This window comes from Neopsephotus bourkii, unplaced genomic scaffold (genome assembly GCF_033783945.1).
Source record: "Neopsephotus bourkii isolate Nb327-2 ecotype Australia unplaced genomic scaffold, CSIRO-AGI_Nbou_v1 NB_962, whole genome shotgun sequence".
Taxonomy (NCBI): Eukaryota; Metazoa; Chordata; class Aves; order Psittaciformes; family Psittacidae; genus Neopsephotus; species Neopsephotus bourkii.
In genome coordinates, this window is record NW_026901456.1 from 6,293,346 (window position 1) to 6,306,495 (window position 13,150).

Below are 13,150 nucleotides of genomic sequence, written 5' to 3' on the forward strand. Positions count from 1 at the left end.
AGCACTATTCTTTACACCCCAAGCTTTGCCTCATCTTTGCACAACCTGCTAATGACACATAGTTGGGAAGAAAAGGAAACAAATCAGCACTGTTGCTTCCACTGTCTTTGATGCTTGAAGTTGCAGTGTGCTGTAATTTTAAACACAGCAACTGGGAAGTTTACTTTCTGCAGGTTCGCAGGACTGGTTGCATATTATACATGTGCTTCATCTTCAAGCATCTCATACCTTGCAGAGGAAACCCTTGAGTGGCTAACTGACTCAGTCTCAGATATGAACTACAAAGATCAAAGGCCTAGATCCTGCTCAGCTCCCATTCATGTCAGTGGGCTGTGGATTTGAACTGAGCTAACATGGAAATGACAGTGAAGGAGAGAACTCCAAGACTGGTCAATGCACAAAACTGAGGAAATCAAAAAAAGGAAACAAATTCCATTGTTGCAAAAGTATGCGCATGGCAGGGAATGTTAACTAGGATGGTATTAGTAATGGGTATGATGCTCTTCCTTTATGGTATACAGAAGTCGTACTAAGGACTCAGTGGTACACACAAATTTGTTGTAAAGAGCTGGGTTTTGAGTGCCAGATAACTTAAAAACTTACTCAGGATTTCCCCCAGGCAATGTCACAACACCTCTGATGGTATAACATTAATTCCGTTCACCTCAGTTAACTGGCCCCAAAATCCTTTTTCTCCTCTCCTTGCAGAAAAGCAGGAGGAGATAAGAGCTGGAGTTTTCACAAGTGAACAATGATTCGAAAATCTTCATCCCACTTCTGAGGTCCGTAGGGCAGCTGGGGACTCACATAATACCATCTCAGGGAGACCATTGTCACCACCAATGGAAAAATAATATGTTCCAAATATCTTCCCTTTTCCACAGGCTACAGATTGTAGTCCTGATGGAATTTAATGGAGACAAAGCACCCTTCACAGGGGTTCTGCTTAGCTGGAACTAAGCAGGGCATTGTAGTCAGGAGGCAAAGAACTATTAGGCCTACTTTATATTTGTGAAACAATTAGTCATTAATTAGGCCAGTTTCACATTTGGAAAAGGGGAATAGCTTTAATTAGAGTGGAATTATATCCCTCAGACAGACTTCAGAGAGAACTCTAATGGCAGGATGCAAACTATAAAGTCTGCCAGGCTTTTACAGCATTTAATAGCTTATGGAGCATATTGTAAGTATACAGGCCTTTCAGTATGTATAACAACCATCTGCAACAAAACCCCAGGTCTCTGCCAGGATCAGAGCTACTAAATGGGGGGAAAAAAGTATTTTAAAACAGTAACCAAATCCCCAGCTGGGATCCAGCATCTTCGTAACTACATTTGGGCAGCTTCCCTCCCTGATCTACAGACTTCTTTTTTCCCATGGAATTCTTGCCACAGAATATCAAGAAAACATGAAATGCCACTTCAAGAGATAAATATTTAATGTCTAGCTACAAAGTATAGTTTTCCCCCTCAGTCATACTTTTGTTTAGGTATTAACTACAGAAAGGGTCTGCACATGAACATGCATCTAAATAAGTAAAATGAATTTAATTGATGCCTGCTGTTACTCATACTGGGGCTGGAAATGGGTGCTGGTCTCAACATGAAAGTTTATCTGAGCTGCAATTGTCCTGCACCTAAGTTCCATTGACTTAGCTTAAAACCCCTCATATCTTCCCCAAAAAAAACCCCAAATCTTCCATTGCAAGCTGTGGGATCACTCCGATAAAGTACAAAAAGAACTGTCTTTGAGACAGGACAATACAATGAAGGATATTTACTTAAAAATATAAGCATATTCCCATCCCAGTAGGTTCTGCTCTACCTTGTGCCACAGCCCAAACTTCACGGGAGCACACTCCACAGGACGTGCAACGGGATAGTCAAAAGCACAATGAGCCTTTTAACTGCTCCTTTTGGCAACATTTTGCTTTACATAAATAATTAGACATTTGCTGTAGCAGGGATTAGCATGGCTGTGTCCTACTTTCCATATGTTTGAACCATGGGGCTACAGTTTTTTTCAATCTATGCCTAAACATTTTACTCAAGAAAGGACCCACTCCTACAGAGGGGAGGGAAACCGATCTGACAGCACCCTTTAATACTATAGCAAGGATATCCCAAACAGGAATATTGTATTTTACATATGCACTCTACTTAAATCACAGTAGTGATTTGAACTGAGTTTTAGGTGTTTCACAGCACCCTGAAAAATGCATTTCCATGGACCAGCAAGGGAATGAAATTTGTGAAGTTTTAAGGATGAAACAGGAAGAGCTTGGGGCCAACACTTCCAACAGTCAGATTCACAGCACTGTTGAGGAAGCAGGGAGAAGAAAAAACTATTATCCTAACTGCTTTAAAACATGATTGTGGACACCCACCCAGTGCTGTGCAAGTCTGTGAAACAAATGAAAGGGATTTAAAAATAATAATTTGGGCTTAGGAGCAAGAACTATTTACAGAGTATTTCCTGCCCCTATAAATGCTCCCTCATCTCATCTCAACTGTGGAAAAATGTGATACTTCTTGTAACTGAATCTCAAATTATTCAGGTCTACAGATTTAAACCAACACCTTCGGCACCAGTTACAAGCTTACTGGAAACTAACACGGGTGATGCCCCAGCCCCACCAGCCAGCAACCTCTTCCTGCAAGCACTCATACAAATTACAGGTAAACAGTGCACCCACAGTGCATAGTTATTTTCCATAACCACTGGAAAAAAACTCATTCTGGGGGTAATTTCATAGGCAGGTTCCCTGCCCAACTAACATGCCCTCAGGATACAGACTGCCTCTAACAGTCATCAGGTGAAAGGCAAATAATGGAAAAGAGTGTAACGTGCACAAAGAGCATAACAGGAATACAGAGGCAAGTAAGAAGATAATTGGTTTCCTAAAAGAAGATGTTGCTTTCCACAGGAAAGAAGAGATAACAGCCAAGGGAGAGCAGCATAACACATTGGCCAGCTGTCATGGTAAAAGATACAGGAGGATAACCAATATCCTACTTTGTACCAGTCTCCTTTTTTACTATACCCCTTAGAATAAAGTAACAACAGCACACACTGTCCTGTATATCCAGGTTGCCAAAGAGTTATTATGATCACTATGACCTTTTAAATCCTCTCCTACTTTGGAAAACAACTTTTATTTTATGGCAGACCCATAGAAAAGAAGCATAGCAGAGGGCATGACAGAAGTCACTATACAGTTCAATACAGTAGAAAAGCAGCTCTGCACTACCAGCACATCGGAGGAAGTTTCCTGTCACATTAAAACAGGGTGGACAGACAGCTATGTTCATGCAGACCGTTTGCAAGAAAAGACAAAGTTGCCTCACCTTTACCTACAGACATGCATGTATTCAGGTTGTTTTATTATCATTTTGATCCAAATCAATTTTTCCCATTTTTTTTTATATTGCCGTTGAATTTTTCACCCTTAGGTACACCATTCTTCATCTTTATCACCATCACCTGCATGTCTTGATGCATCACCTTCATTTGCTTGTGGAAAATGTATCATTTTGTTGAAAATACTCATATTGCTGTCATTCAATTATTCAGAGTGTTCTTAATTCTCACTCTATTATTATTAAAGTTGAAAAAAATACTATAGGAGCATTCCTTAGCCACCTTTAGTTTTCAAAAAAACAATGTCTGCCTGTCATTCCAATTCAGCAGTGGCGATACTGTAAGGAAAGACCAGGATAACATCAGTAGAAATATTTTCTGGGGATATTGTTTCTTCCTGTGACAGCAAGAAGCACAGGCAACTGTTTTCCAAATAGGCTAGTGATTTTGTCAGCCCAATCAAAACAAGGAAGAGAGCAGATCTTCAGAAACTGCTCCGTGTCCATCTGCTAAAAGTAAGACTCAAAAGGAAACAAGGAACACCCAAGCTCATTAATTATTTGGAATAGCTGAATTACATTTCATGAAAGAAAAATTAATATTATTATGATCTACTTAATATTTACCCACTTGGTTTACATAAATTTGTGTTTGAATGTAGCTGTATTTTTCTTGCACTTTGCATGAAGCAATTATAGAATCATGGAATGGTTTGGATTGGAAGGGACCTTAAAGATCATCTATTTCCAAACCCTTCCTGCCACAAGCAGGACACCTTCCACTAGACCAGGTTGCTCAAAGTCCCATCTAACATAACCTTGAAGACTGCCAGGATAGGGCATCCAGAATCATGAACAAATCATGAAATAAAATAATTTAGTAGAGAAGCACACAAACTCAGGCTGACACATACACCCTTAAACATGCAGGCTTGTTACCCATAGAGTAAACAACTTGAAAGAGCTGAAAGACTGAGAGAATATAGACCCCCATCTGATCCTAATTTCTTTCTCCAATTCATGCCACATATTTCTTCCAGTTCTGATTTGATACATATACATATCAACATATATATATAATAATAAGGTTTATATATCTAAGTTCTTCTTGTTATAAAAAGCAGTAAGTCCTCAACAACATCAGTAAATTGGACATTCCTTCTGAGCCTTTTCTTCTTAATGGCTATGCTGCCACTCAATTTTGCAGGCTTTCTCTCACTGTTTGGAGCATGACGTCTTGTGTTGGTGAGATCTGTCTGGATGGTTTCTGCACAGTATGAAAACAGAAAGTTCTTATAAAGTCCAGACAAATTTATGTTGGGACGAGGAATTTTTTCCCTTGAAATTCCTGTTCTTACATTTGCATCTGCCCGAGACTTTATCTCTTCTGCTCTTCTTGGGGGAACCACAGGAATGGAAAAAAAAAAAACAGGAGACTTTGTCAAGAGCTGGACTGGACTGTTAATCAGCAAAATAAACGAACCTATAAAATTCATATAACCTTGCAGTACATAAAGTAAAACTGCCCTGGTGGTGACAGTTTAATTCTACCTACTCTGCCAAGGTTTCGTTCTGTGTATGAATACATGGGCTGTCCAAAGAAGTAGCATATGCCCCTTCTTTCCTGATTTTGAGACTTCTTTCAATGCACATAGTTCAAGATAAATCAGATGTTAAAGGAGATATTTATGATCTCCATAACTCAATAAACTGCATTTACACTTACAGTACCTTGGCTCTTTCTGGGCTGAAAAGACCATAAGACCTCACGTATAGTTGTATAAATAAATGGGTATATGAAATATAGTAACAGGAGCTCTTGTGACCCATAGGAGGCTTTGGAAAAATCCCCACTAATCTATTAATAATAAAGAATCTGTAATGCTAAAATTGCAAACCCTAGCACGTCCCCTCTTCATAGCATACCAGGGAGACTTTTTTTCTGGTAACAGTAGCATATTGAAGACAGCACAGGATTGACACAAGCCTAGTTAAAATCTGGAAGCCGAATACCTAGAATTAAGAGCATTCCCATGCAAGATATTGGATATTCAGCAAAATTATTAGCTCAATGTAAAAAGCTAATATTTTTAAATGAGGTAAGTATGAATGCACCCAGTACAATGAATCAGTGTAGAACTCGTTACTGGATTGGGTTTCAAACTGTCTCCACTTCTTGCTGCTCCTAAGTTAGAAATTCAGAGTACAACAATCATGCATTTAAATGCAGATGATGATGATACAGTGGAGAGCTGGAATCTCTGGCACAGATGAAGGTGTTGCTGGTAGTCCTCATACCAAACATTGACTAGGACATAATTTACAGTATTGACTTTTTACACACTAGGATTAGGTTTCAGAATTATACCCCAAGGATAAATCAAGTGCTCTCTGCTTCAAAGAATTTTCTTCCCAACCTGTCTACAGATATACAGATGTGACTGAGTCAGGCGGATTAAATTTCAAGGGTTCCTTTATTAGCACTTTGTCTAGGGGCCTAAAGTTCTGATTATGCAGCACAGTTTCTCCTACAAGAGGTGATTTCTGGAGCCAGCTACACATCCAAGAAATTCAGCAGCAGTTCATAGAGCTCTGTACCCCAAAGGGCACTGTCTGTCACTCTTGCACTAAACTTCAGTACAGAAAACACATAGTTTGTTTCCTACTTTCTGTCTGTTCTGTTCCTGAGCACCAACATGACCACCCCATCTCATATCTCCAGGTTCCTAAATTAGACAAAAAAAATGACTGTAAAAATACATATAATATTTCATCAACCATTAAAGGAACAGTGCTGTGACTGGGAGGCCTAAATTCCTTTCTTCTCTTCTTTGTTAGTCTTAGTGTATGTTTTATTTTTTATACAGTACTTCAGGCATCACTCAACAAATGATAATCTCCCCACACAAAGTCACACTACAGTAAACAAAGCTAGGTGGAGAAGATCCATTTAGCAAGGAGACCACAGTTATTCCATTTTTAGCTTAGTTCTTTGAGCAACAAGACTTTAGATATCAAACTGTGCATGTATATGAACATTTCTTGACTTTTTCTTCCATCAGCTTAGGAATCATTGCCTGGTTTTCCCCAGATTTAACGGGGTTAATAGACTTGAAAGTACTGTGTTGCATAAAGAGCGAGGGAAGCAAACAGCTGGGTGAAGCAGGGAAATGTTGTTAATGCCTCCACTGAGGGAAAAGATAAAAAGGAGAAGCCTTAATTAGACTTCAGAAAACCCACACAGGACAGCACAGCCAAAGGGGGATGATTCACTTCACAGCTCACAGACTGCTGGCATCTGTGGATCAGGATCACTAAACACATGAATTTGCCCACCTGTGCCCGTGGTCCTGCCTGCCAGCAAGGACAGATGCTTCCTAAGTGACGAGTTCATGCCATCGTCTGAGCACTACCAGCACATGCTATGGTTGTCACCAATAGGTTCAGCTGACGACTACTTATGCAAGCCAGCTGATGGATCATCAAAGCTGGATCTCAGAGGAAAGTCCTGGTCCGACACATGTGTCAGTCTGAGAAGAAATGCTTGCTCCTTCCACATACCATCTCTTAGCAGCATTTTTCCCCTTTTTGCAAATGGCTGTAAGATTATATACACCCTGTATCTTGAATTAAACTTCCTGTCACTGGAGATGAAAAAGTCCCTTGCCAACTGCCACATACCTTCCTGATTTGACACAGAGCCGTTAAAACATTACCAATTAATTCAGGCAGGAAACACACTCAGACAGTCCTTTGTGGAGGTACAAGATACACTCAGGAACCTCTACAGTATCCAAATCTGTGATTTGGATGGGTCAACAATTTTACCAGGTTAACAACAAAAACAAGGAATCTAGTAGAGAGCCAAAGAAAGCTGTAAATTTCTCATAGTATTTTAGGCTCCAGTTTTTCCTTACATATACATTTTTGAATGCTACATAAATCTCAGTGACAGAAGTGCCCCATGCTGAATGCAAATACCGTTTTGCCCAAAGACCAGCAGACTTCTGCACCAATACTTACACCTCATTCACATGTTAAACCCACTTTTTGTGACTTTATTTATTATTTGTCCTTAGTGAAGATTATGAAGAAAAAAGCCAAGGTAGGGGTCATTTATACTCAGAATAATATAGGAATCTTTAATGATACTGTATGTGAAACAAATGCTGCTCCATCAGAATATGGTTAGGAGAAGCTGCCCTCAAAAAAATTAGCATAGTTTGCAGCTAAATAATGTATTTGAACAAGAAGGGGAAGAAAACATTTATATACAGATAACCTGAAATATTTTCAGCTTGCACAGAAATGTGTTAGCCCCACTTATTCAGCAGTTTTCTTTGAAATAGGAACTGTTTAAAACCTGACTTTAAACAATGTTTTAGTGGCGGCAGACAGGTTAACATTTTTCCTAATCCATAGAGTAACAACCTTTTCTGTAACAAAAATTTTGACAAAAGAATAAATTACAGATGTCTACTTTACAGACTTCAAAAAAAAAAAAAAGACCAAAAACGTTTGAGCAACTGAAAGCTCGAAAATCACCAGAGAGAATTATGACCAAATGCCACATATTAAAAAGTTCTCCACATGTGGCACAGAAAGAAACAGTCAATTCACTGCAATTGTCTGCTTAACAGGTTGAGCCTCTATCCAACTGGTAGCAATCAGGCAGGACACTAGAGTGGGCAGGAAATCTAAAATTAGGTTTTACTACCTATAATGGAGGATTTATGGGATAATTTAATTGGCAGTCTTGGGACTGAAACCCAAGGTGGGGGAACAAAAACATCTTTCTGGATATACTCTATGAACCCTTACTGTAGTGGGCTGAAAAATAAAAGTACTGAGGAAATAACCTAGAGATGAAATATCCCTTTTCTATTGATAAGTAGGAGACGCATGAATATATTTGTGGGCATATGGGGGGTAGGGGTAAACCAGAGATAGTAGGAAGTCATGCACTGATATAAACTGACTTTTCTTCTTTTTTAGGAGAATGCCCTGTGAATTGCTTCTTATAGTGAAACATGTCTCCAACTACACAAGGGATGATAAACAGTCCCAGAGTAAACAGAAGGCTGCAATTCACTCCAGTGCTCTTCTGACATCGCAAAGCATGAAAGCGCAGCACAAAGTTTATTGACTGCAGCAGATTGAACCCAGCCTTGTATTTACTCACCCCAGGACAGCCATTGACATCCACAATACTTGCTGAGCCACTTGTACTTTTATTTCCCCTTGGCACTTCAATGCTTATACAGACTTTTTTAAAGTCAAACCTCAGTGAAGTAAGTAACACTTTATTGCCTTCTCCCTGTTCACCAGGAGAGCTTTGAAAGGGTTAACATTTAGCTCTCTGCTGGCTGAAAGGTTGTGCAGCTGAACAGGGGGTAACAGGATCCCCTTCTCCATCCTCATGTGTGTTCCACCCATGTTAGCAAATGCTACCAATGCATTTTCCATGGCTTATTGCATTTATTAGATGGTCTTCATGCCAGCTTGGGAGGTTCAGATAGAGGAGCACGGACACTGACCACCATCACCTAGAAAGGGGGGATGCACTCCTACATGCCACTGGCAGGTGATTCCGGTCACTTCACCATGGCTACTTGTCATAAGGTCCTCAAACAGCATGGATCCTCAACTTCATAACTGACTGGAATTCAGAGACCTACATCAGTACCGGGAAGCAACACACCTACCTACCCCTTTCAGAGCACATCTCCTAACTCTTTTTAATACCATGACCAAATCTGCTCACAGTTTCCAAAATTTCCTGCAGAGACTCCATTTTACTTTTTTTTTTTTCCTTTTTGGCAAACCTAATACTATTTAAAAATGGCAGTCACTCATCTCTACTCCCAGCTACCAGAGCCAAGGACTACCCATTCCAACATTTTTCAGTAATGGGATCTCCATTGCAGACCTTTATGAAAACATTATAGCATTTGGCAAATGCCTTTACCTTTAAACCCCAAGCACAGTCACATGTCTATTCAACGGTGACAAGTTTTGAGAGGATGACAGAACATGCCTAGTATTATTACCTCTAGCTTATCACTGGCAGTGTCAAAAGGAAATGTAAACAATCAAGTCAGCATAGAAATTCTTGGTTATTATTCTTAGAATAGCAATGGCATTAAGTTATAAGCTAACATAAATTAAAAAAAAAAAAAAGTATTCCCATTCCCATTTATTTCAGAAAGAGACATGAAGGAATAGGCTGAAAGATTTCAAGTCAGCCTCAAAAGTTTCTCTCAGCACATTTCAAACTTGATTGGTATGACACAAAAAAAGTATCAGAAACAAGAGAAAATCAACGGATACCAAAAATCAACCTTTGCAAGAGCCCTGCTGATAGGCAGTAAGTCTACATTAAAATCAGTCAGGCCATTTGGAAACCAGCCCATTGAGAAGGCTACAACATCTCCAAAAAAGGTGTTTATGTAGATCTAAGTGTGGCATTTCAAGTATGGGCTGATGTTTTTACCATTTGCTTTTTTTTGGAACACTAACATCAATCATCCTTTATTTCTTGCTTTTTAAATTGTTCTCCTAATCTTGATTCTACAGACGTGAATGAGAAAAACCCCACTGCCATCAGCAGGGAAAAGATTTTTTGCAGTTTTAAAGCCACTCCTGCTCCTCCACCACAGCCTGACACAGACAGACTTACAAGTCATTCTTACGGCTAGAATGCTGTTGAAAGGCCATGTCAGTATTTTTCATGATACTGAAAATTTCCTTTTTTATAGATCAATTTACTTTATATCTCAAATTATATTTGAAGTTTACTTTATATTTGAAATGTCTGTTCCATCAACTTTCTTTTTATTTTCCCCTGGCTTACATTTTCCACCTTTGGGGATAACATAGTTACATTGAAGTAAAGAAACCCTTTGTGTGCTAAATATGGCCTCTCTGTTGCCTAAACTAAAATCTCTGAAAAGTTTACAGACCTTGACAGATTCAGGGTGTGGTACATCACACTCCTTCATGCAAACACAGCCTACATCTGCGAGTAAGTTGCCTTTTCATGGAAATACTATTCAGAGAGCATTTCCATAAAAATTCACCCTGGCACTGTTCTGTTTGTCTTGACATTTGCCCAGCTGTGTTCCTTCCTTGATTGATTTTTCATTTTGAGTAAGGCACAACAGTCATTTTCATGGGGGGAGCTGGGGAAATTTTCCATTTTTACATAAGAGTAAATGCTGTAGTCAATGTAATAGGGCTGCATGAAGCATCAATAAAACCCAGTGTAGTTATATTTACAATTAAATATAGTCTGAGAAAACAGTTCAACCTCCAGCTGCCCTTACTAAAGATGAAGCTAGAATGCTATGATTTTATGATTCTAATACAGCGTGCTGAGTCCCAAACTTAACTTTCCCAGGAGAAAACACCAGGTATTCTTGAGAGTTCGAGTCAGGCCTGTCTGAGGCAAACATAAGTCGTTCCACTAACCTGAGGAGGAGACAAGGTCCAGCCTAGTTTGCCCAGGGAGAAATGGGGCACAGAAGAATAGGAAAGGGCCATTTTCAAAGAAAAGAGCCTTTGGCCCAGATGGACAAATTAAACGAGGTCATACCACTGCCACTGATGCTGCTTTTCAGCCACCAAGTCCCAGTGTTGCCCTGAGGGACCAAGCACCTCCCAGACACAGTATCTTATTTCCTCCACCAGCACACTGACATTTAACCATTTCTGGAAAATTTAACTACTCTGGCAGCAGGCCATGCCAGGGTCAATGCAGAAAGGACCCCAGGATGTCCTCACATACCCGTTGAGCCCCGCACCATCACCAACCAAAGGCGAGAAAGACTTCCACACACAGGCAAGGATCCCAAAAGCAGGCTAGGAGGCAGAGGCTGTGTCCATACTGGTCCCATTGGGAGAATAAGTCAGTGTTCTATCTATCTTGGTGCCTGGGCAAGGACACTCAGTGCTGGGCTTCCGTGCCACACTAGAGCCAGCCGCAGCTGCACTCCCCCTCAGCTGCAGCCACCTCGCCCCATATCACAGGGTTCTTGTGCGTTCAAAGGGTATTTTGACCATGTTTCCCAAATACAAATAGTAAATTCTTATTTTAAATTATGGGTTTCGTATTTTCTGAAGCATTTGCCCTATGCTGAGGCTGAAAGTGGACAGTCTGTGGTTTCTTTTATGAAGTTGTTTTTATCCTTTCGGAACCAAAGTGGTAAACCACTAATGGCATGAGCATTTTTCTCATTATCAGTTACAATGTTAATGACTCTTATTTAAGAAAGCAGTATTTTAAAACCTTTCAGGCTTGCATGTTCAGTTATTAGACCTCAGACTGTTTATTGTGTCTTCTCTTAAGAACGTTCTTTTATGGTGTTAAATGGAAGAGGCCATTTCAAGATCAGACAGCAATTTGCATCAGTAAACACTTTTAGGAACTTGTTGTTCCAGTGTCTCACTTCTGACTCATTTTCAAAATCTCTTGCCTGAAGGTTCAGTGCACTCCAATGCTCAGGTCTTCTTGTAAATAGATAAATGTTCAATTAAAATTGTGGTCTAGCAGCTGAAGCAAAGTCAGACTTTAACCGCAATGCTAGTATCAAGCTCTGCTTTGTAGTCTTGTGCAAATTACTCAGCCCAGTCTTAGAAAACATTCACAGAAGCAAAGGGTTTCAAATTTGTTTGCCTTAGCCCTCCATCTCCAGGAGTCCAAAGCTACCCAGACATCAGAGACCATAGAGGTTACTTTCACACAAGGAGCACAAGTGACTTTTGCTGGCTTCTCTTTTTCCTCAAGTCCCATCCCAATGGAGAAAAACAAATGCACCATCACAGCTACCAAATGGCACTAGGGGAGAAATGTTCAGGGTTGGAATGGGAATGAGCAAGTTTAGGAAGGGTAGAATGCCAAGCATAAAGGCTCTGACACCAAAAAAATCAAAGCACATTCGTGAAACAACAGCCCAACACTTTGAAAAGTATGAAGCACGTATTACAAAGTGGTTGCCAAAGGGTTGCTGTCATCTCCAGGAAAAGCAAGCATGCCACAGATATTTCCTGTGCACACTGATCCTGGGGGAACACTAAAAGTTGGTTATTACACAGACCTACTCTAAATGTTCTCACTTTCATAATATACATGAGTGTTTTCTCACTGCATCCATTTTTGCTCCAATCCATTGGTGGGCAGCATACCTAACTCAGCTTTTGTTTAAGTTCTTATGTTCTTCCAGGATAATTGGCCCTGTGGGACTTTAATCTAAATGGAGTGTATCTTTGTAGGGACCTTGTAGAGGTATTTCTAATGTTTAATGGTCTCCTGAATTACTACTTTCCTCCCACTGTGAAGGAAATGGGCTCGCCGCCATCCGTTTCCCCACAGCATTCATTACCTCTAGCAGCATGGATGTTGAAGCAGCATCCCTCAGCCCATCCCATGCTTCAAAAAACACAAAAAAAGAAGAGGCAAAGTATTCATCCTCCTTCAAGAAGGAAGACTGGTTCCACATCAGTGTGATCAAGTAAAGGTTCCCCTCACATGCAATTATTCAAGATCCATCCATTTGGGCTCATGCCGGGGGGCTAAGGCAATTATATCCCAGCGCAGTTTGCTGACTGAGGGTGACTTGCTGACATGGGCACATACCTGCTAGCGATGTGGGAATGCAAATCGGTCTATGTGGGGCTATTTCTGCCTTTTTTGTGCAGCCATTTCTCAGACCACTTTCTAATGCCTTCCAGACCACCAGCATCCCGCAGACCATATGTGGAGTAACACCACCATAGACTAACTGGTTAACGAG